Here is a 26,231-nt window from a genome sequence, read left to right as displayed (position 1 = left end):
AATAGAGTGACATTCAAATTGCACCAGGTTGACACACTTGACACTTGGGTCAAGGACTTACAAAACAAAATGAGTTAAATATGGAGCAGGAACACTGTGTAAGAACAGACCCTGATAGGAAAAAGAGCCAAATATGATGACTCACTTCCTTCACAGTAAAGACCTGAGATCCTTAGATAAATTTCAGGAGTTATTATTTAAGCTCTGGACATTTCAAGGTGCGTGTAAGTGAGCCCTGGAAAGATATGGTTAATCTGAGAGTCTTCTTTCCTCCAGCTCTGAGCAAAATAAAAAACTGAGGGTAATGGCAGACTTTATAAATGTATGTTGTTGTTGTTTTTAAAGATTTTATTTATTTAGGGGATCCGTGGGTAGGTAGCTCAGCAGTTTAGTGCCTGCCTTTGGCTCAGTGCCTGATTCTGGAGTCCCGGGAACGAGTCCCACGTTAGGCTCCCTGCGTGGAGCCTGCTTCTCCCTCTGCCTGTGTCTCTGCCTCTCTCTCTCTCTCTGTCTCTCATGAATAAATAAACAAAATCTTTAAAAGTAAAAAAATATTTTATTTATTTATTTGAGAGAGAGACAGAGAGAGTGCACAAGTAGGGGGAGCAACAGAGAGAGAGGAGGCAGGCTCCTCACTGAGCAGGGATCCCTATGCAGGACTCAATCAAAGGACTCTGGGATCATGACCTGAGCCCAAGGTAGATGCTTAACCGGGTGAGCCACTCAGGCACCCCATGTAGGGTCTTTTAATGGTACCTGGATGAATATAGGATAACTGAAAGTTCTGGAGAGAGAGCACACATTTGCAAGAAAGAAGAGGAAAAATAATGTTGTGAAGGAGAGTGCTTTTGTTTTTGTGTTTGATGAGTTCATACATCTGTGGCGTAGTTCTTTTTAGATACATTCTAATGATAAATTTAAATAAAGTCCAGGGGAGCCCGGGTGGCTCAGCGGTTTAGCGCCGCCTTCGGCCCAGGGCGTGATCCTGGAGACCGAGGATCGAGTCCTGTGTTGGGCTCCAGGTGTGGAGCCTGCTTCTCCCTCTGCCTGTGTCTCTGCCTCTCTCTCCCTCTCTCCTCTCTGTGTATTCTAATGAATGAATAAATAAAATCTTAAAAATAAATAAATAAATAAATAAATAAATCCCAATATTTTGTGGCGCATTTTGTGTGCAGAAAAGAAAGTGAAGAAAAGAAAAATTTCATGCATGGTAGAGTGAAAGTAACACTTAAAGCCAAGTAACCCTAGTCACATACCTGTCTTCTCCCTAATCAAAAACTATGAGTAAGACTTTGGGTAATCATATCCTTTCTCTAAACTTACATTCTTTGTATATAACATAAGAGTTTCTTTAGTCTCTTTCAGTTTTGTGAAAGATACAGAAGAAAAACACATTATGTTATTTTCCATAGAGAGAATCATGTAAGTATTCCAAGGACCACTTCTTCTCTTATGTGGCCACCAATACTACTATTCTATATTTAAGCAAAAACATATAGCTAAGGTCTAGTACTTTGTATAGTACTTATATAGTACATATAATAAGGTATGTTTGGATAATCCTGTAATTATCTGGTAAACTGAATGTTTGAGGAAGAAGCAAAGTACTTTTAATAACAGAGAGCCCAAGGAATTTGAAGAGATACTGGGGAATTTCTTTTCCTTTTCACTCTACTGCTCTGTTATTTCTTTAAAGGCCTGAGTCCTTATTTATTCATTCTACAAATATTTATTGATCACTGACTACATACTAGGCACCGTTTTAGTAGCTGTAAATAGAACAGAAATCCCTATAGCTTGAGACTTATTCCCTTTTGTGACTTGTCCCTGTTTAAGTTACTAGTTGATTCACTCTTTTTAAAGGAAAATAAATTCTAGTATTAATACATACAAATGGGAGAAAATTATTCAATGTGGAATAAAGAAATGGTCTGCCTGGGAAATAAAATGGTGGCAGACAAATCTGCCTGCAAGGAATCTAAGAGGACATAATTCTACAAGTCCTGCATCACATTTTGTCCCTGTAGGTGGAAAGAGCCAACATATTCAAAGCCCAATCCATCCAAAGTCACCCATTTTTATATAAAGCCATCTAGCCCAGACACAACCGTCATATGTTACAATTTTCCCTGCCAAAAAACTAATTGGCTCAGGCTGACTTTGAATTCATCCCAGAATTACACAAAACTTGCTGAAAGGTTTGTCTACCTCAAGAAAACTTTTGATAAACCCAGTTCCAAGTTTCAGATTTTTACAAAAACCTGAAACCAAGCAAGAATTTCTTGGTTTCCTGTTTAGTGTGGAGATACTGCAAGCTCTAATTATGAGGCCTAAAGGGAACACAAGGAAAGAGAGACACAAAAGGAGAAATCTCTGAGACAGGTAATTAAAGAGAAAAAAACACATCAGGAAAACAAACAAGAATCAGTAGCTTGGCTGAAATTGTAAAGTTATTAATAATATATTTATTAAACTGTTTATATGGTTTAATGCCACTTAACAGGTCTGCATTTCTGGGTGCATTTTATTGTTAAATGTTAGGAATTTGTAGAATGAATGCCAAACCTATACAGAGATTGATCCATAAATAGAAAATACAGACCAAAGCACTCTCTCTTCTTCCCTCAACCCTGTAAAGTTTCATATTTCCCCCCTTTTAGTGACATTCAAAGATGCATTAGCATAAAATGGAAAAATAATTCATTTGAAAAATGGTGTTTGAATCATATATATAGCATACCACACAGTCGAGATTTAAATGATCAAATTACTTTGTCTTTGGATGATTTAATCAACAAAATCAGTCCCAATATTTGATTAATTTTTTTTAAATTCAAAATGTGCCAAGTAATCAGATTGTGTTGTTAGGTATTCCCTCACCCATCTTTAGTTTTAGGTCAAGGTACATCAAGAGAGTCAACTCTGATAGCTTTTGTTCTTGACTTTGACTTTGTAAGATCTTTTAAATTTGAAGACAATTGAACTGTTTTTATTTTTAAGTCAGGGAGTTTATTTCCTGTAAGTGTTATTTTGATGCTGAAGATCCTTTCTGTTGAAATGGAAACATCTGTGAATATGTTTTTAATTCATTAATTAAGTAGATCTGCCCCTTCCTAGGAGGTATATAAACTCAAGGATATATTCACTTAACACAAGATGAGAATAGTCTAGAGGATAAAATCAGATGACAAATTATGTTGAACATTACATGGTTTAAGCAAAATTTAAAGAAGGTAAGAAGGGGTAGTATAACAGGATAGTTGCAGTTTAGCTGGGTGGTTAAGGTTACATAGGGCTTGGAAGGGAGTGATTAAGATGCTAAGTCAAGAAAATGACAGGATCAAAGGAAAGTACTAAGGAGGAAGACAAATTGATAAGAACATATTTACTGGAGTTATTTTCTCTTGCTTAGGATGTGAATGAATTGCCCAGTAGACTACATTTGATACACTTGGTAGGATAGGGGGATCCATTGTTGGTTTGACAGCAAAGCATGAAAAATTTGTAGTCAATTTATCTTTGTTTTGTTTGTCTTTTAGAAAATAAAAATGTGACTTTGAGGTGCCTGGATGGCTCAGTTGGTTGATCATCTGACTCTTGGTTTTGGCTGGGGTCATGATATCAGGGTCATGACATGTCAGCTTCTGCACTCATGGAGGATTCTGCTTGACATCCTTTCCCCTTCTCTCTCCCCGCCATCTGCACACTCACTTTCTCTCTCAAATAAATAAACAAATAAATAAATCTTAAAATTGTGTGTGATTTTTGATGATACATGCCAAAAGAGACAGGTGGAAGCAGGAGAGAAATGTAACAGGCAGTAAAGAGCTCTCACTCTGATGTATCACTGTCCACATTTAAGCTGCTTCTAATAATTAGTGGCTGTGTGGCCATAGGGAATTTATTTTATCATTCACATGAAAACATGGACATAATCGCAGCACAAATCTCATGGGATTTTTTTTATGAGGAATTAAGTTGTTAATAGATGTACAATCCTTTGTTTATGGAATGTACCTATATCTTTGTTATTATAATTAAATCCTTATCTTGAATCAAATAACTTGGTTTTAGTTGTTACAGCTATCTACTCTAAAGCAAGTCACTTAACCTCTTTATCTCTCTTCTCTCAAAAGTAAAGTAGGGATGGTAGTAGTAGTACTTACTGCAAGGAGGATCAAAGAATTAATGTATGTGGCAGCACACTGTAAATTAGAAAGCACTATACCAATATATATTTTCCACTGCTATTGACTTATTGAGCTTGGTATCTATAACTTCCTCTTGGGCAGTGAGAAAGAGGAGGGTAAATGGATTAAATATGGATAAAATGATACAAGTAATATCTATATCATCTATATCTATATCTATATCTATATATAGAGAGAGTATTATTATTCAACTATGAGAAAGAAGGACATCCTGCCATTTGCAACACCATGGATGAAACTTGGGGGCATTATGTAAGTGAAATGAGCCAGACCAAGAAAGGGAAATACTGCATGTCAATCTCTTACATGTGGAAACTAAAAAAAAAAAAAAAAAGACAACTCAGAAACAGTGCAGCAGAGTTAGAAAAGTGGTTGCCAGGGGGTGGGGAAAATAGGGTGAGGCTGGTAAAAGGATACAAACTTTCAGCTATAAAATGAATAAGGTCTGAGGGTCTAATGTATAATATAGTGACTATAGCTGGTACATGCCTTTATTTTTTTTTAATTTTATTTATTTATTCATGAGACACACACACACACACACACACACACACAGAGGGAGAGGCAGAGACACAGGCAGAGGGAGAAGCAGGCTCCATGCAGGGAGCCCGATGTGGGTGGGACTCGATCCCGGGACTCCAGATTCACGCCCTGGGTCAAAGGCAGGCGCTAAACTGCTGAGCCACCCAGGGGTCCCAACACCTTACTTTATATTTGAAATTTGCTGGAAGAGTAGAACTGAAATGTTTTCGTATATATATGTGTATATCACATATACATCACATGTATGTACATATATATATATGGTAATGGATGTGTTAACTATATGAGAGGATGGGAGGAATCCTTTCACGGTATATACAAATAACAAATAAATCATCGCAGTGTACACTGCAAATGTTTCACCATTTTATATGTTAACCATTCACCAATAAACCTGAAAAATAAATTATTTTAAGGATATGTGCAACAAGAACAAATCTTGAAATACACCAGAGTTTAATACAGTTGAAATAAAATTATAATGCAGTGATTCCAAGGTGATGAGCCAGTGTCAATATTATCAATTTACAAATGTATCTCTCCCATTTGATCATAAAATTCTTGAAAGCAGACAATGTCTTTTTTTCCCTCAATTGTTTGCTAAAGTTCAATCCAAAACCTGGCATATAGTAAAGACTCTATAGTTATCAAATGGCTAAAAAATAAACCATGAAGGAATGAGGATAATTTATATTTGCAGTACATAATAATAGATGTCATGACAGTATGACTAAATAATTTTTCTTTCCTTTTTAATGAAAATCATAATATAATCAATGTTATAGATTAATTTCTAAAGAATGTCCCACAAATGACTTTTAAGAAAAAAGTATACTTGGGGCACCTAGGTGGCTCAGCAGTTGAGCATCTGCCTTTGGCTCAGGTAATGATCCTGGGGTCCTGGGATCAAGTCCCACATCAAGTCCTGCATGAAGCCTGCTTCTCCCTCTGCCTATGTCTCTGCCTCTCTCTCTCTCTTTCATGAATAAATAAATAATCTTAAAAAAAAAAAAAGAAGTGCACCCATTCTTAGGCAATAAAGGATGGTGTTCTGTTCTGTAGTTTTGTTTTGTTTTTTCCTTTTTCCACCTTTTGCATATTGCCTAGCCTTAGTCCTCAAAGTTGGGCCTCAGTTCATATTTTTTGTCAGAATATTCATAGTTTTTTATTATATAGTTAATCCTCTTTTTCCTGAATAAAATATGGAGACCCACACATAACAAAAATAAGCCAGCAGGGTTTAAGTAATTCTAGACTCTTCCTTTTCTACTTAAAAATTTTTAAGTCATTTTTACCACTCTAATATTAATATATTTTTTAAAAAGCACAGACTTTCCATCAAAGGGACAAATCTGGAATTCTTCTTACTAGAATTTTTTGGCTTCTAAATAACTCTCTGTCTTCTTGAATAATGGGATTATTTGATGCATCCTCCCCTCAAATCTCATTTTGAAGGTGAGCCTCACTTGTTTACTCTAGCCAATGCTGCAGATAGCTACGTCTGGCTTTGTTACTGCTATTGTTGTTTTTACTTGGCTTTTATTTTCCATGTGTAATAACAATGTTAATATAAAATGTCCGTATCATGCTTACTATGTGTCTGTCTCTGTTTTAATCAATTATATTTACTCATTCACACTCCAGAACATTCTTATCATACAGATACTCTTAACATCCCTATTTTTAGCTAAGGGAGTTAGGCACAGAGAGGATAATAATTTGCCTAAGATCACACAGTAAGTGGTGGATCTGAGATCAAGACCCAGGTAGCATTCCTCTAGAATCTGTTCTTCTTCTCATTATGGTAATTTGAAGTTTCAAAATCCTCAATTAAGACATGAATCAGCATGTAGTAATTTACTCACAGGTGCAGTAGGGAAGCATAGTTGCAATCAGAACTGTCTCCCCAAATTAGGAGTACAGAGTCACTGTGACTAGAACGTATCTTCTTCCTCAAAACCGAGTTTTAATTCCAGGGTCTACCATGCTATGGCTTTCCTAATTTAGCAAACAGAAGTGACAAAAGATGGATGAAGAGAGTCATTGTTTGGATTTAGCATAAACTGCTTCATTTTTTTTTTTTGTCATATTAAGTACCTAGTGATTTTGAAAAGTAGAGTGTTTATTTCAAATAAAAGAAACTATCAAGAGATTTTAAAAAGACAGGCAAGAGCACAGATACTGTTACTATATAAAAATGATGCATTTTAGATCTGAGGTACTCTCAGTTGGGGACTAAATAATTCAAGGACTTCTCTTTTTAGTGTTTAATGCATGTTTCTGCCAATTTACTAAGCAGAGATAAGCAACTCTTTATTTGCATATGATTATTTGGGGTTAACATTTCAACTAAAATTGAGGTATTAAAATTTAGCTCATCCAAAATGACAGTCTGAAGTCAGGTTTTTGTTATCAAAATGCTTGTGGAAAGCCTCAGGGATGGAAAAGAACGTCTAATATTTATATTTTATAATGTCTAGTATTTTGCTTTGTTTTTTTTTCCCTTTTACCTGCAAATAATTTTTTGTCTTCAAAATAATTAATAAAAATATTGAGTGGTGACCTTCTTCAGACTGGGGATTGAATAATAGCATAGAAAGAGAGTAAGTTCAACTTAAGTCGGATGTAAATCAAAGAACAAGCCTATTTGAACTCAAACTTACTCTTTTGGCTTTGTAAGGGGTAGTAGTTCGTTCTCCCTCTTCATGCATGTACTAGTTTGGTGTTACAAGATGAATGTAAGAGTTTCCAAAATTTAGTCCCTTTCTACAATGCTATGTTGTCTCTTCTTTGCTAGTTCAGTTTTACTTGTCCTTTAAATTTTTGTTTCATGTAACATCCCTAACATCCCTACCAAGACTTTCTTGATTCTGTTTTGTCACTTTTCTCCAAGCTTACAAAACACCCTGACAGCTCTATCATTGTATTTATCTCATTGACTTGGAATCGTCCGCTGACCAATATAGTCTTATATACTTGCATCTTAGGTCTTCAAGAATGAAGGGTAAGTCTCATTTATCTTTGTAACACAATGTTTAGTATGACATGGACATTCTATAAATGTTGAAATAAGTTTGAAAGCTACATTGGTACTGTTAGTCATGTAGCAGTGGTCAAAATCAAGTTATACTTCTTTTTAGACTTTATTTTATTCAACAAATTGTTTATTATTTATCAGACTTTTTAGAACATGATGGAACTTGTTTAGCCTGGTTCCCTGGTGTGAAATTCAGAGCTTGTGCAATTTAAGCATATCTTTGCAAATATAAGCTATTTGCATAAGTTTATGTAACAAATGACAAATGGCCTTGGATGATAAAAATGAAAAACTCAATTCAATCATTTCTTTTAATATAGGCATTAAATAAAGCTTCTAAAAGATTGAGATGTACACATGTTTGGTAAGACTTGTATTATATGGGTGTATGTGCATAATGCATGTAAATATTTATAAAATACATCGATACACAACTTTAATAGAGTGGAGTAAAGAAGTCATTAATCTTATAAAATATTGTATGATATACTCACTTGTTTTCTTTTTAATGCATAGGATTTACATCCAAACAGACATGGACTTGAATTCTGAGTCTGTAACTCATGAGCTATGTAACTTTGGACAAGGTATTGAAATTGTCTTATCCTCAATATTCCTTATGTGGTACTAATAAATACATATCTTGCAAAATTCTGATGAAGATCACTTGAGATACTGTATTTAAAGTGTTTACCATAATTTCTGTCATCTAGCAGGTGGCAAATAAATGATGGTCTTGTTTTTGTGGTGGTTGTCCTAGCATAAAAACAAGTGCTTTCAGTAATTTTTATTTTCTTCCTTGACTTCAGTTTCCTCATCTGTCCAACGGCAGTCCCACTCTTTACCTTGTTTGTGGTTATGGAAGTCAAATGTCTCTGAAGGTACTTTCTAAAATGAATAGTGTTGCACAAAATAAACTCACAGATAAAGAAATTTTGTTTTTATTTTGAAGAGTGGGATACTGGCCTGACACAAAGTAAAATGTTACTGAACTGCAGTCCTATATATTACAGAACAACCCCTCTCAATTTCCTGCTTGACTTATTTTTCATTTTCTACTATCTGGTCACCAGGACTCCTTTGGTTTCTTTGCTTCTTACTGTGCGGGAGACCTAATCAGTACGGAAGCAGTCACTACTGCTTAATTGAAGGAAGACATTGTCTATTTTTCTGATTGTGTACAAAACCCTAGGCTCTGTTTTATCAGTTTAAACAAGTTTGCTACATGAGTGCATCCTCAAAAATGCCAATAGGTGCTTTCGGGCTTTAAAAAATATTAGGTCTAAGTGAATTTTCATTTATTCCCATTAAACATTCTTTCCAAGTCTGCCTGTATCCCTTTTTGTCATATTTCTAATGTTTCAGTCAAACTTGGTTTGATCCTTAAAACCTTTCTCAAATTCATTCTTCTTTCTAGTATTGGTATTTACGTAGTCACACTAAGCCTGAGCATTTCAGCTTGACAAAATTCTGCCCTGAAAAACTACAACCCTAGTTATTTTTGAGAGCTTTTCTTTTTCTTGGAATTTAATAGCACAATTTAGTGTCCTTTAAAGGTTTGTTGAAAACATTATATAGCAAAAACCCAATCGATGTTATATTTGTACTGGTTTCTGAACAAGAAAATTCTCAGAAACTTGAAAATAGCTGTAAAATTATTATTTGTTAGTATTGCCCCTCCAGAAGATTCAAGATACCATAGCAGTTTTTATGTTTTCAAATGTCTCCCTTTTCTACATATTTCTACATGGGGTATAAAATCTACAAGATCTTGACTTTACTTCTTTGACTATTATTAGATAGTCCTCTTTTGAATTGCCAGATGATGCTCTTATGCCCTACTGTTCAATAGTAGGCCTTCACGGTCAAAATTTTACACCTTCCCGCGGTACTAAGTCCAAAGTGGACCATAGAGATTACTAAGAATGAATTCCACGCAGTTTAGCAAAAAATTAACAAAAGACCTCTTAGTGTTGGATCGGCCATGATTAAAAGCATGACGTTTCTTGTTATTTTAAAAATTAGTTCAAAATCTTGTGTTAGGTTTTAAAAGCTGAATGACCTTGTGCAAATTACTTCTCAGAGTTTCTGTAAAACAAGAATAGTAGTGTCCATTGTATGATAAAGTTTTGAAATTAAATAAGAAAATGTAGCACTACTATAATTTTTATGATTATTGTTTGCCAGTAAAACAAAAACAGAGCTAAAACACAGTGAAGAAGTGAGATGAAGTGAGATTCTTCTATGTTCCTGAGTAGTTTTAAAATATAGCATTTTCCACATGGCATTTGAATTAAGGGCGCTTTTAACTTCAAGTAACAGGAATCCCAACTATTATGGCTTACACGAACAGGGTTTAATTAAGTATTTATTTTCACAAAACAGTCCAGAGATGGACAATTATTGTTCTGGGTTTAGAAACTTTATGATATCTGAATTAACATCTCTGAAAAATCACTTATATTTTACCTCATGGTTGCAAGAATGTTGCTGTAATGCCAGCAGTTACATAGATGCAAAAATCCTTAACAGAATATTAACAAGATGAATCAAGTAATATATAAGAAGGATAAAACATCATAACTAAGTGATTTGTTTCCAGCAAGGTTTTCATATGATGTACATGTATAATGATAACCAATGTAAGCAACCGTATTAAAAATGTTTTTGAAATGTTAAAAAAATTGAAAGAATCATCTTAACAGATATAGGAAAAGCATTTGATGAACTTAAATATCCAGCAAACCAGGAGATAAAAGAGAACTTCCTCAATTAAATAAATGACATCTCTGATAATCTACAGCTGACATCATACTTAATAATAAAACATTGAATGCTTTCCCCCTAACACTGTGAATAAGGCAAGGATGTTCATTCTTACAATTCCTGATAAACATTGTATTGGAGGTCCTAGCTCTACAATAATGAAAAAAAAAAAAAAAGATATAAAGGTGTATAGATTGGAAAGGAAAAAATAAACAGTCACTTTTTACAGATTATAAAATTTTTTGTGTAGAAAGCCCTAAGAAGTCAACAAAAAAACTGCTAAAATAAATGAATTTACAAAGATCACAGAATCAAAACCATACAAAAAATCAGTTGGATTTCTGTGTACTAGTAATGAACAGTTGGAAAAATAACACCATTTATAATAGCATCAAAACAAAATACTCAGAGACAAACTTTACAAAATGTGTTTTTATGCAAGACAGTGAAAATATGAAAAAATATATCACACAAAGACTATCATATTCATAATAGTTTCAAACTAGAAAGATTCCAAATGTTCATCAACAGATGAATAGGTATACAAATTATGATATATCCAAACAATGTAATGTTATCTAGCAAGGAAAAGCAATGGACTACTGGTACACTCAGCACTATGAGTAAATCTCATAGACAGTATGCTAAATAAAAGAAGTCATACACAATAGAGCACACACTGTATGGCTGGATTATTATTTATAGGGAGTAGATCAGTCATTGTTTGGGATGAGGCACATGGAGAGTATTGATTGTAAAGTAGTACAAGAAAACTTATGAGGATGACAGAAATGTTCTATATTTTGATTGTGGTCATATTTGTCAAAATTCATGGAAAAGTTGATATAATGTGGGTACATTTTTTTTCCATGTGTAGATTATACCTTAAAAAAACTGATTTATAAAAAAAGAAATGTTAACTTCCAAGTCACAATTATTCATGGAAAATGTTCTAAGCAGAAAGAGTGGGGTGGGGATGCACCCTTGGCTAGAAATGATACAACTGTCCTCAGAAGGTAGGGAGTTAATATTGGTGCCTACATGGTAATCAGAACCTGTTGAGTCGCTTCAGGGAAGAAAACACTGAGCAGCAAAATTCTAAAGTGAATGAAAATATGTCCAATTTACAATCAAATAAAAATGCTGTGGGCATAAAGCCAAAGAATATTCTTAGATTAGACTTTGTTTAGCACTCTAAATTTAACCAGCTAGAATTCTTTAAGTACATTTCTATTCAACATTTTGAAGTGAAGTATTTACATTTTATTTGAGAAACTATACTTCCTCTGAAAGACAGAAGAAGGTCCATTTTTCTTTGTAATAAAGAATGGGGTGGTTTATTATAGGTTTAATATATAATGAGCACAAACTGCAACCATCTCCCCTCCCATACACACACACACACACACACACACACACACACACAGAGGGCAAATTTGAGTCAAGACTGGTGAGGAGCTAGAGGATATAAGTTGAGCTGTACTTATGGAAATGATATTGCTGACTTCCACCTTGTGAATAGAGATATGTGTAAATAAAATCAACAGAAGAAAGAACTTCATGATACGTGATAGAATATTAAAATTGTTGATCATGAACAAATATATATGATGTGGGAAATTTCCCAATAGTACATTATTTTGCAATACATCTTTGATTTTAATAAGCCTGAAAGGTTCTTTTATTATTTTTTTCTATTTTCCAAAAACAAATCTTTCTTCCAAATAAATGAAATGTATATTTAAAAAGCATAAACTTCCCCATTTACTATCTCAATGCTCATTCTGTTGTGTGGATTGGTTCATAAATTATCCAGACAATGAAAATTCTTTTCACTGTACCATTTGACATAACAATTAAAGCAGAATATTGAACTAGTTTTTAAAAAATTTGAGGAAGCAGTTTATTTTCTTTATCAAGAGATGTTGTTCCCTTTAGGGAATTGAAAATATATCCAAGATACTAATTTCCTCATAAAGAGATTTGGAGGGATTATTTTTCCCATAGAGCCAATATTCCAATTAATTCATCCAAAGAAGGATATTTCTCAAATTGAGCCAAACTCAAAGCACCAGAGTATGATGTCATGAATTTTAAAGAGGAAACCTCTCTGCCAGATACTTGACGTTCCAGTGCACACATTCCGTGATTCACAATTAGGTTGATTGACTGCATGATTTGTCGAATAGTCTTTCTGCTAGGTAAACATCTCTCAACACTGAAACCTAGCTGATTCTTTTCTCAAAAATCTATTCGGGACAACATTTAATAAAATTCTTCTTTAGAACATCCCGTCTTTTAAAAAATGTTCCTAAATAGTCTTTGCCTCAAAGAGTGCTGAGAAATGAGACATTTGAAAAGACAAAATGAAAGCTAGATAATGCAGAAAACCTTACTTGCTTCTTATGCTTATAAACACTTGCATTAACATGGATCTGATATTTGGTTGTGTAGTTTCCAGTAATTCAGCCAGACTGATTATTGTTCTGAGTTTGTCTCTTCAGTGTAGAAGCCTCTGTATGGACAACCATGAAGCACTACACCATCACATTTCACTGACTGAAGAGGAGCAAGAAACTATACAACTAAATGAGAAGGATAGCAATAATTAAAAAAAATGAGAACAAAGGTATCTTGCTTCATCTATTGAGTATTTCCCCACTTTATTTTCCAGACAGAAGTTGAAATATGAAGCTATCTGGCTAAAATTTTGGCACCCGGGGACACTAAGTGACATTGTACCTAGGGGAAAAAACTCAAGTAATATTAATACAGAGAGAACTAAAATAATTTATTTCTAAAACAAGAATGAACAGTATAAATAAGGAGTTTATGAGACATGTTTTCAAGAGTCTTTCTTTTTTCACAAGGCAAAAGCATAATCCGCGTTTATTCACAAATACTCAGAAATGGAAGATGGCCTGTACTAGAATGTACTGAAGTGAGAAATACATATTGCTGCTGGTTCTCAAAACATATTTCATGGAAAGCAACCAACTAACAGAGCTTCCAGCCTGAAGGGAGGTTTATACGGCTATATAGCCTGCCTAAATATTGCTAGGCTTATAGATGGTGTGTATGACTTGTTTTGAAGTTGCCAGTTTAGAAACACTCGGGGTGACAGAAGGCATCTCTTCAGCGATCTATTTGCACTTTAAGATAATGTGCCGACCGCCCGGGCCTGGCCGCGGTTCGGGCTCCGCGGGCCGTGGGGGGGTACGGAGGTGGCAGCCGTGGGAGGAGGCGGCGCGGGAGGCCGAGGAGAGCCAGCCCGGACCAATCCCGCGTCCCGGGCCGCAACCCCCGAGCCTGCAGCGCACAGAGAGGCGAGACCGGCCGGATGGGCCGCTGAGCCCGGATCGGGGACCGCGTGGAGCCCCCTGGAGCTAAAATCAGGATGTTCCGCTTCATGAGGGACGTGGAGCCGGAGGATCCCATGTTCCTGATGGACCCCTTTGCTATTCACCGTCAGCATATGAACCGAATGTTGTCAGGTGGCTTTGGATACAGCCCCTTCCTCAGCATCACAGATGGCAACATGCCCGGGGCCAGGCCTGCCAGCCGTAGGACGCAGGCTGGGGCTGTCTCCCCCTTTGGGATGCTGGGAATGTCGGGTGGCTTCATGGACATGTTTGGAATGATGAATGACATGATTGGGAACATGGAACATATGACAGCAGGAGGCAATTGCCAGACCTTTTCATCCTCCACTGTCATCTCCTACTCCAATACGGGTGATGGCGCCCCCAAGGTCTACCAGGAGACATCAGAGATGCGCTCGGCACCAGGCGGGATCCGGGAGACTCGGAGGACCGTGCGGGACTCAGACAGTGGGCTAGAGCAGATGTCCATTGGGCACCACATCCGAGACCGGGCCCACATCCTCCAGCGCTCCCGAAACCACCGCACGGGGGACCAGGAGGAGCGGCAGGATTATATCAACCTGGATGAGAGTGAAGCCGCAGCATTCGATGATGAATGGCGGAGGGAGACATCCCGATTCCGGCAGCAGCGCCCCCTGGAATTTCGGAGGCATGAGGCTTCAGGTGGTGCGGGACGAAGGGCTGAGGGGCCGCCCCGCCTGGCTATCCAGGGCCCCGAGGATTCCCCCTCCCGACAGTCCCGCCGCTATGACTGGTGAGGGCCCTAGGCCTTCAGCCTCTCCTGTACAGGCTGAGAGGCTGAAGAATCATCCCCTGAAATAACATTTTCCTTTCCAACTCCCACTCCCAGTTTAATATTAAATTAACAGGCAAGCTGGCCCCCACCTCTCCCTGGGGGTCTCAGGGAGGACCTTTCATTGCCCCGTTTACCTACTTTCTCCTTCTTTAATCCCCTACCACGATGACTCCATTTCTCCTGTGTCTGCTAACTTGATTTTTCATTCTGCTGCTCCATCTTTGAACCTCCTTACCTGCCCCATTCTACCCTTGCCATGCATTGGAGGGGCTTTGGGGGTGAGCTCTGGGTTTAGGGGCTTACTCCATCCTTCACCCACCCTGGATCTTTGCCCACCTCCACCTCAGATCCCCTGCTGCAGGGTCCATAGCCCTCATCTAGGGCTGTGTGGAGGGAGAGGACTGGCTCCCCACCCTTCCTCCCTACCCACCCCCTGCACATCACAGAAATCTTCCCCACACCCTTCTCTGCCTTTATTTTTTGATTCGTGCAACTTGTAACTAGGTGTTTATGGAATAAAGGAGAATGGAAAAAAGAAAAAAAAAAAAGATAATGTGCCGAATTTTAAAGGAATTGTAAGAGAGAAGGGAACTGCTATTAGGAATTGACTGTGGGCAATTATTGGTCTGGGTATATTATGTAGTTTAACAGACTAAAAAGGCAATGTGTAGATATTAATGAGACTTGTATTTGGGGTATAAAAAGTGACTCACCCTCCTTCATGAGGACAGGTTATAACTGGAAGAAGTCATTTTTGAACAAACTGCATGTTTTAAAGAATAATTGCATGTAAATATGATGATAATTATACATGGAGATGTTTGGTTTGGAGAACGTGTGTAAGGTTACAATCCTAATAACAACTTCACAAGTTTTGCAGTTATTTTGACCTTTATATCATCAATGTAAGGGACAAATGGTAGCCCAGATGCCAAGAACATTGAAAGAATTCTAAGAATTTATCAACCAGAACTATATGCATGAGTACACAACTGAATGAGTCAAATAATTAACCAATACCTCCCTGGTTTTCTCTATCTGGGTAGTACAGAGGACTATTTAATAGTGTTAAACAGAGAATATCTTTGGTTAAGATGATTTCCACAAAGGTTGGTAAGAGGCACTTTTTATACCAGACTTAACCAAAAAAATGAATCTCTCCCAACAAGAGCCAGAGTGGTATAAAACATCTCCCATAAGAGTGAAATACCTCAAAGAACATTCAAACAGAAAAAGAATGGAAAATTGGGGCAATACACAAATAGAGAGATACCTTGAGCAAGAGAGTCTGGAATTTTACAAAGTTTTTAGAAGCATAGAGGACTTCCTAAGTTATTTACAATTAAGAATTGACTTCAGTTACAGAAAGTGCTATATGGAGGATTTGCTTCTTTATAGTTGAATGTGAATTAATTTCATATGGGGAGAATGAAAATTGTCTCAAATTGTCTCATTGTTAAGGAGCTTTACATGAGAAAATGTTCTTGTGCACACACACACAGAGACAATATTAGACAGCTTTGTTGTGGTCATGTATAACCTCTAAATGTCAGTGGCTTCAGATAGTATTTACTTTTCATTGGCAAGTGTGTAAATTGGCTGCAACTCTATTTGGTCACGATTACCTCTATTCTATATGCCCTCCAGTTCTTGAACACAGGATGGCAGAGTAGTTTCTATTCAGACTACGTTGTTCTCATAGCATAGGGCAGGAATGCAAGAAACACAAACAAAAAAATAAAATAAAATGTTAAAGAATGCAATCTCATTTAAAGCTTATGTTTGAATATGGTATGTATAATGTCTGCCCATTTTCCATCCCACGGAAAGTTGCATGGCCAGTCCTGAAAATGAAGTAGGGAAGTATCCTTCACCTGCTTTGAAGCATAGCCAACTAGCAACTCATGTAGTAAAGAACATGGATATTCCTTCCTTCCTTCTTTCTTTTCTTTGATCTTTTCTTTTCTTTTCTTTTCTTTTCTTTTCTTTCTTTCTTCTTTTTCTTTTTATAGAGGATTAAGCAAAGGGTTGGAGAATTTTAACAATCTGCCACAGATACATATCCTATATGTATGTTAACTCTCAAAGTATATACTTCTCATTACAACTTGTGGTTTTATTCAAAATAATTTATTTGTTTTTCTTCTAATTCCCAAATTAAAGAACTTGTCAAATATTTAGCTATCCATACTAGGACTTTGTTGAATATAATAAATTGTCATGTTTAAACTAGGTAGATTGGAGCCGTTGGAGAAGATTGCCTTAAGAAATTCTGAGTATAACAGACTACGTTTAAGAGTTTTTAAAAAGGGAATTAAAAGTATGTTTAACAAACTCTTATAGCAACAAACTATGAATACTGCTCAAATTTTTTTTATTATTTTATTTATTTATTTTTAAAGATTTTAATTATTCATGAGAGATACAGAGACCTTGGCAGAGGCAGAGGCAGAAGGAGAAGCAGGCTCCCTGCAGGGAGCCTGATGTGGGACTTAATCCCAGGATCACGCCCTGAGGCAAAGGCGGGAGATCAACCAACCACTTAGTCACTAGGTGCCCTTCAAAATTTGTTTTAATACAAACAATAGCATACTGTTATAGAATTCATCCATCTCAATTCTAGGAATTTTACACAAATGCTTTTCCATAGGCCTGATTTTATTTTATTAACTTTTACTAACTCTTTAAACTTAGAGAATAAGCAGGATGTGAGAGCCAAACTGGAAAACTTGGAGGTCAAAGACATTATTAAGATAACAGATATGTGCTGAAAGGGCAAAATTAAAACAAAAACAAATAATAAAACACAAATTCAATTTTTTTACCTCACTGTTGAAACCCACACACAGCAACTTCAAGGGCAAAGCTAAGTTTCTATATTAAGAAAGACAATTTTATTTCTATGAAATTTCTATTTTTCCCGGATCAGGGATAGGCCCTTTGGTGGCAATATCAGTCCTTTCATGACTTGTGAGCATGAATATCCTTTGTACTGTCTGGCCTCTCTTGACACTTCGAGAGCAATGTGGAGTCTTAGAGCCACAGTCATGGAGCCAACAAGGAAGCAGTTTGAAGGAGGAGGGGGGGTAGAGAATTAACAGCTTTGTAGAGAGTCAAGTTGATATGTGAAATACACTGTGACTTCTGATAGAGACCATAAAATGCTGAGATTCACAAATTATATATTGACTGTAAAGTGTGAAGATAAATATAGAATATTTGCCTAATAAGCTGTTTTTATGTCTTCCATCTGGTTGCATTTGAAAAATATTACATCAAAAATATATTTAAGAATGTAAACCAATCAAAGCAAAGGCATATGAGGTGGCTTTTTTTTCCCCCTGCAGATCTGGGCTTTCATCTGGTATCTTTTTCCTTCAAGCTTGAATAAATTATTTTATCATGTTTTGTACTACAGGCCCACTAGAAATGTATTATCTCAGTTTTTGTCTCTCTGAAAAAAATTCTTTATTTTGCTTTCACTTTGAAAAATCGTTTTTGCCAGGGTGGAATTATATCCAGTCATTTTTTTTTTCTTTCTGCTCCTTAAAAAATTATTGTTTCATTGTCTTTTGGCTTTAATTTTGTTGCCACTGTGCACAAGCATGTCTCTTCCCATTCTAACTTTAGAAAGTTTTCCTCTTTATCTTTGATTTTTCAGCATTTTGATAAGTGGCTATGGGTGATTTTATTGTTTAGTCCTATTTATCTTGTCTGAGGTTCATGGCATTTTTGGTCCGTGGTTTTATTTATTTATTTGTTGAAAACATTGGGAAATTCCCAGCCATTATCTCTTCAAATATTTCTTTTTTTTTTTCCTTCAAATATTTCTTTTGCTTTATTACCTTTCTCCTCTTCAGGAACTATCTATCTATATACACATGTTTAGAACTAAGAGACTTGTTTTTCTGCTCTCAGATATGGTGTTTTTTGGCCTAAGTTTTCCTTCTTGAAATTTAGGTTGAATTAGATGACTATTTTTAAAATTCTTGATTTTTAGTGCATTGTGTTTAAACTTAAATTTTAATTCAGGCATTTTGTGTGGGGACACAGTCAGTGCAGGTCTATCTGATTAGCTCCTTCCCTGAAAGGGTGAGTAAGTTTTTCCTGGTTGCTAATCAAAGGTTGGAAAATAGAGGAGACAGACTCAAGGTATAAACCACTTATCTTGTCACTTACTTTTGAATGCAAATTGTAGATAAAATTAGTTAGCCAAGGAAATGGGGAAATGAAGAAGAATTTAAAGCATAGCGTAAGATTGACAAGCTTACTCATGGATACTCTGTGAAATGGATAATTGACCCTTAGACTTTGCATAGTAGCTTATAAGTAGACAGCTGTCTGCATTCCAAAGAGTGGAGAAAGAAAATTATACATGAACTTTCAGAATTTTCATTGCTTAACACACAGTGAGTATGTATAGATAAAACAGCTGAATGGATTAGTTATGTGTCCTAAATAAAGTAAAAATCATGGAAAGAACCTAAATAGCTATGTTTGTTTTTGCTTTCATCTACTCCTTGACTAAATTAATTGCTAGGCTTAGTCAAATCTCTACAGGTGCTGCTAGTTTTTGGAGTAAGCTCTAAGATGGCCCCAGTGGTCTACCTCCTGGCATTCACAGCCTTATATAATCTATCTTGAGTGTGGGCTGAATTCAGCAACTTGCTTTAAGTATTCTATTAAATGCAGCCAAAGTGATGGCATATAATTGCTGATTTAGATTACAAAATGATTGTGGTTTCCTCTTGGCTAGTCTTTCTTGCTTTCTCTTGCATACTTCACTCTGGGAAAAGCTGATTGCCATGCGGTAAGATAGCCCTGTAAGGAGGCCCATGTGAATACACATGCAAACAAGTCTTCTGAGGTCTGTGAATAGTCACACAAGTGAGTGTTAAAGTGGTACTTCTGCCAACTTCCTTATGAGTGAGCTTGGAAGCAGATCCTGCCCTAGTTGACCCTTGAGATTGCCTCAGCCAACACTTTGATCTCAGCTTTCATGAAGGTCCTGAGCCAGAACCATATAGCCAGGCCCACCACCAGATTCTTGACCCCTAAAATATGTGAGGTTATAAATGTTTGTTGTTTCCAGATGGAAAATTTGAGAATATTTTTTAATATGGCAATAGATACTACAATCTTCAATAATGATGATTCTTTGTATTATTTGTCTTTTTATAGTTAGTGCATGTCTGGCATCAAGGGATTTGCATAGTGGCTCTATGTTATTGTCACACTTCATAGTAAAAGAACTGAGATTTGGAATATTGTTCAAGGTTTCAAAGGTAGAATAAGTTGAATCAACATGTGGCTTTATATCTTCTGACTCTAAATGTAATGCTTTTGCAGCAATGACCCTGTTCTTCACTGTTCTCTTCACTAAATGCTGACAGAAAGGGGACAGCATTGAATCTAATTAATGACTTTGCTGAATGTAATATTAACTGGTTAGATCCTGGGTTAAGAGGTTATGTCATATATGAAAGTGAAATCTAGAGTTGAATCCCTAAATTCCTTGGGAAATATGGGAGCCCTTTGATTTTGTTAAATTAGCTCTTTCTTCTCTATTTCAACAAGTTATGTGACCCCATTTCAAAGGACTGCAGTTTTCCTTATCAGTATTAAAATAGCTGTCTGCATGAAGGTGACATTTTGTGCTGTCTCTGGGTTCCTCTGGCCATTGACTTCCATCGTAATGTCCCCAGTGCTTTTCATCTCTTCATTCTAATTGCTATACTTTTGGATGCTGGCCCTGATTGGGACAGGCAGTTGAAATGGCATGTACTGGGTGATTGACACAGCCTGTATAAATACCTATTCTCTTAAGCCCACACCATGTCACAGGCTGTCAGAGCCAGTCTACTGCCAGGGCCTTTTCAAAATCATAATTAAAGCATGATGCCCATAGTCAATTATAAGTTCATAAATTAGGCTCTATGAAAAAAAAAATCTATTCTCAGGACTCTACATATGAGTTGAACACTCTTTTCCCCTCCCTCTGCTTTTGAATAGAGTTGGTATTTAAGTCCGTGGTTTCTGGATAAAATTGTTATTTGAATTCATATTTGAGTAGCTATAAATCCTTCTAGGGTGTCAAATATTCTGCTTTGTCCTTAGTAAAGAATGTTGATGGATGGACACCTACTTTATATAAAGATGAGGAGGCTTATATAGCTTATACAAGTTTTACTTGGTATGGAGGATGAATAGAAATCAGATATGGCAGATAAATTTGTGAACAGTTCTGAAATTCTCAGGATGTATCATGATTACTGGATCATAAGTCAATGAAAAAGAAGGGCATATTTCTAAATGCAAAGTCATCATACACAAGTCAAATTGATTGCAAGATGGCTTAATTTTAAGGATTTCTAATTAAAGAAATTTCTAGAAAGTCTTGTGGTTGGTATTTATTTTCCTCCTCCCTGTTATTTCTCGTACTCTTTCTTCCTTTGTGATGTAGCATTAACTAACCTGATTTGTAACATTGGTAATCTCACTACTTGTTTGTAACGTTGAAGTCTCAATATTCCAAGATTGTGAAAGCTAAAAGTTATATAAGTAATACACTTGCTGCAGAACTCTAGAAAGGGCTCAGTAAGTAGGAGTTATTATTATTATTATTATTAAAAATTTTATTTATTTATTCATGAATGACACAAAAAAAGAGGCAGAGATAGGCCAAGAGAGAAACAGGCTCCCTGTGGAGAGACTAATAGGACTTGTCTCAGGACCCTGGAATCATGACCTGAGCCAAAGGCAGACACTCAACCACTGAACCACCCAGTAGAAGTTATTGCTCACTTTTTAAGAATGCCAAACCTCTCTCAGAACCTCTATTGTATCTCAGAACCTCTATTACACATCAAAAACTATGGTTGAATTCAGTGGGTTACAGAAAAATTTAAATTAAAAACAGAACTACTATGTTGGAGCCATATATCCAATATTCTGGGTATTTATCAAAAAAATTGAAATCAAGATTCAGAAGAGATATTAGCACTACTGTGTTCATTATAGCATTATTCAGAACAGCCAAGATATGGAAACAACCAAAATGTCCACTGACCATGAATGGATAAAGGAAATGCAGTGTATACATACAATGGAATATTATTGAGTCTTAAAGAAAAGTAAATCCTGCCATATGTAACAACATAGATGAATCTTGAGAGCATGATGCTAAGTAAAATAGGCTAGTCACAGAAGGACAAATGTTGCAGGATTCCACTTACATGAGGCATTTAAAATAGTCAAACTCATAGAAACAGTAGAAAAGCATTTGTGAGAGGAGAAAAGAAGTGAGTGATATAAAATTCCAGTTATACAAGAATAAATTCTAGAGATGTGCTGTACAACTCTGTGCCTATATTAACAATACTGTACTGTGCACTTAAAAATTTGTTAGAAGAGTACATATGAAATAATTATACAATAAAATAACTGTTACAGCTACATAATTATTATTTTAATATTTACCTCCAAAATTGAACTTCCTGATATCCCACCAAAATATGATTATTCTAAAAAATACAAATTTTTTCCACTTAAAAATATATTCTATTCAGGGATCCCTGGGTGGCGCAGCGGTTTGGCGCCTGCCTTTGGCCCAGGGCGCGATCCTGGAGACCCGGGATCGAATCCCACATCGGGCTCCCGGTGCTTGGAGCCTGCTTCTCCCTCTGCCTGTGTCTCTGCCTCTCTCTCTCTCTCCGTGTGACTATCATGAATAAATAAATTTAAAAAGAAAAAAATGTTTAAAAAAAATATATTCTATTCAAAATGTATAAACATTTTATTCATTTCACTTTCATTTAAAAAAAAATCTACTTACATTCTTTACTCTTTTCAATGGACTTGTAACATTCATATATTTACCTGTCAATAGTTGGTGACCAAAGACTATTAGGGGAAATAATTCCATTGTCACTAAGAGGTTTCAAAGATGCTTTGTCCACATATTTTTGAATAGACGCTTACTTTAGGAGTTTCAATGTCTAAACATTTATCCATAGGCAAAATTATTTCTGAATTAGATGCCAAATGCTTATCTTGATCAAGAGAGACGGCATCCAGCTTCAAAAGGTCCACTAAGTCAAATTCACCTTTATTAGCATTTGTGTTATGAAAATAAACAGGGTTAAGTGTTGCATTAGCAGCCTGGAGGGTCTTCACAGGAACTTCTTCTCTTGAGGAGAAAGGCCTGGAAAGCCGGGTGGACAGCATCAGGAGCGATCGAGCCATCCCAATTAATCAGGGCATGCTGTTGAAGTGAAGTGGCAAATCATTGAACAAGGAGTGGAAAAAATACGTGACCCTGTGCAACAACAGCATGCTGACCCTCCACCCAAGTTTACATGATTACCTGCAGAATGTTCATGGTAAAGAGATTGATCTTCTGAGAACCACTGTGAAAGTCCCAGGGAAGAGGCCACCCCAAGCCACGTCAGCTTGCACGCCCATCTCCAGCCCTAAAACCAACGGCCTGCCCAAGGACATGAGCAGTTTACACATTTCACCAAATTCAGAACAAGAAGAAAACATTGAGTTTATCATTGTGTCCCTCACTGGCCAGACATGGCACTTTGAAGCCACCATATATGAAGAGTGGGATGCGTGGGTCCAAGCCATGGAGAGCCTGATCCTAGCCAGCTTACAGTCCTGTGAGAGCAGCAAGAATAAGGCCCAGCTGACCAGCCAGAGCAAGGCCATGGCTCTGCAGTCGATAGGAAACATTCACAGGAATTCCCACTGCATGGACTGCAAGACCCAGAATCCTAACTGGGCCAGTTTGAACTTGGGAGCCCTCATGTGCATCGAGTGCTCAGGGATCCAAGAACCTTGGCACCCACCTTTCTTTAGTCCGGTCACTGGACCTTGACGACTGGCCATCGAGCTTATCAAGGTGATGTCATCCATTGGGACTGAGCTGGCCAACAGCGTCTGGGAAGAGAGCAGCCAGGGGCAGACGAAGCCCTCCCTGGACTCCACAAGAGACATTTCAAAGTCTTCCTTTCTCACAAGTGGAGTGACCGCAGCTCTTCTTGGGTCACATTCACTGTCCTCAAGAGCTGTGCTGAGTTGCCCCCCTCTCCAAGGCTATGGTGAGGACGATGCTGTGTCATGGCGTTTCCACTGAAGATGAACACCTTTGAGGATTGAATGCTTCTTTCTGCCTTTTGTCATTATCTCGGGGAGTTTCATTTTTAATTAATATTCAACAAATATTCACTAAGCACTTTATCATAGAAAAGAAGTGATAAATGATGATTATTGCCCTACAGTAATTGGTGAATGTTCTCGAGGCCATAGCTGAGGGTGCCAGGACTCTGGAGAACTCACTGCATGGTGGGCATTCTTACAACCACTGTGCTCCAGGAAAGTGTCACTGGAAAAACAGCATCTGAGCTGTACTTTAAAATGTGGGGTGGGGGCTCCCGGGTGGCCTTCATCTCAGGTCTTGATCCCAGGGTCCTGGGATGAAGCCCTGAGTCAGGCTTCCTGCTCAGCGAGGAACCTGCTTGTCCCTCTGCCTCTCCTTCAGCCTTTGCCCCAGCTTATGCACATGCACATGCTCTCTCTCTTGCTCTTGGTCACTCACACTCTCAAATAAAATCTTTGTAAAAAATTTTTTAAAAAATGTGTTATTTATTTTTTACATTTTTTTTTTTTTTTTTTTTTTATGATAGTCACAGAGAGAGAGAGAGAGGCGGAGACACAGGCAGAGGGAGAAGCAGGCTCCATGCACTGGGAGCCTGATGTGGGATTCGATCCCGGGTCTCCAGGATCAAGCCCTCGGCCAAAGGCAGGCGCCAAACCGCTGCGCCACCTGTGTTATTTATTTTTAATAAAAAATCTAGGAATAACCCTTGAAGACAAATTTAAGAGTTAAAAGAATTTTGATCAGAATTGTCTGGTAGTTTGGTGAAATTTTTTATTCACCTCCATATATGAAATTAGACACAATGTTTTTTTTCCAGTAAACACCTTTTAGATTGATTATAACAGTAGAATGTCTTTCTAGGGTGGTTGATTTATGCAGTTAACATTTATGAAGAACTCACTCAGTGGAGCACCCAATTTAGATAGATACTGAGGATTTTTAGAAGAGGTACCATTTTCTGTGCACTGACTATGCCTAAAGTGTTGCCCATTATTAAGTAATCCTGCAAGACAGATATTACTATTACCATTTAACAGGTGATAAAATAGAGGAAGAGGGAGTTGTAGTAACTTGCCTAAGGTCATGTATCTGGCAAGCAAAATAAGTAGAATATCAATGTGGGTGACTTTTACTTCAAAACCACTTCCTCCTATGTTTTGCTGTCCTCCTGGAGCTCCTTTCCCTACAACTGAAAGGCTTTCTGTCTTTGTATAGGGTAGGGTTCCTGAGCCTGAGACAAGGATTTGGGTACACATGATTTATGGGAGGAATACCCCAAGGAAAAAGAGCATAATAAGGGAGGGAGGAAGGAGCAAGGGAGGGAGGTAAGCGATTATGCCCTCCAAGTTGGTCTGGAACTCAAGAGCAGGAACTGCACCACAGCGCTGATTGTAGTGGAATCTTGAACTAACCCTTAGGGGTGCTCTCTGTATCATTTAGTCACAAGGGGAGGGAGGTGGGAAAGAAACCATTTCTGCTTGCTGGTGACTGAGAGGTTTTCTGGGATGCAGAACTCTCAGTGCTGAAACTGGGACTGTCACAGCAAATCAGGATGGCTATTCCTGTATGTGGTGGCCCAGTTAAAGCCAAGAGAAATTCTCCTGAGAAGAGGAAAGCAGTGAGCTGTTAGCGGCCAACACTCAACAGCCTGTGGAAGATGAATTTGCGACCTGGTAAAGGGGATCTGGCCTTTGCACCACCACCACCGACTGAGCTGCCTTCCTTAACCCACTGTGGTGGAGAAACCAATTCGGCAGAGCCTGAAGAAGCCCATGTTATGTGAGCACATGCACTCTGCAGATTCCACCAGTGAGCTTTGGGGAAACTGGGCCTTTATGGTGAGAGTATAAGAATTGATTTAGACAGATTTAAGACAGTGAGGTACCCAACAACTAACAATTTAGTTATGGAATGGGTTCTGTCAGGGAGAGATTTCTTGTTCCGGAGCAAAGCCACAGTGCTATGGTATGAAAGGGTCATGGTCAGGCTGACAGCACACTTTCTGCTTCTTTAGCAATGTTCCCTTGCTATTTCTTGATGTATGTTATGTAATGGCATGCAAAGGAGGATGCTGGTTGGGTGCTGGAAGATGAAATTAGGAGAAACTTCTCTGGCTAACAAATGTTACATAAACAAACATTTTGGTTTTTGGGTACCTGGGTGGCTCAGCTGGTTAAATTTCTGCCTTCAGCTCAGGTCATGATCCAAGGTCCTGGGATCCAGCCCTGAGTTGGGCTTCCTGCTCAGCGGGAAGTCTGCTTCTCCCTTTCCCTCTCCCCCATGCCTCCGCTCGTTTCGTTCCCTCTCTCTCTCTCTCTCAAATAAATAAATA

General features: G+C 37.4%; 2 pseudogenes; both read left to right on the top strand.

Annotated features, from left to right (window-relative positions):
- Window positions 1-13,734: 13,734 nt before the first annotated feature.
- On the top strand, window positions 13,735-15,176 carry LOC144322311 (myeloid leukemia factor 2 pseudogene; annotated as a pseudogene).
- A 6,736-nt stretch (window positions 15,177-21,912) lies between these two features.
- Window positions 21,913-23,875, top strand: LOC144321531 (arf-GAP with GTPase, ANK repeat and PH domain-containing protein 1 pseudogene; annotated as a pseudogene).
- Window positions 23,876-26,231: the final 2,356 nt, after the last annotated feature.

The sequence above is a fragment of the Canis aureus genome, chromosome 10 (assembly GCF_053574225.1).
Source record: "Canis aureus isolate CA01 chromosome 10, VMU_Caureus_v.1.0, whole genome shotgun sequence".
Taxonomy (NCBI): domain Eukaryota; kingdom Metazoa; phylum Chordata; class Mammalia; order Carnivora; family Canidae; genus Canis; species Canis aureus.
Note: the sequence above shows the minus strand (reverse complement) of the source record. Positions and strands in the feature narration are given on the sequence as shown.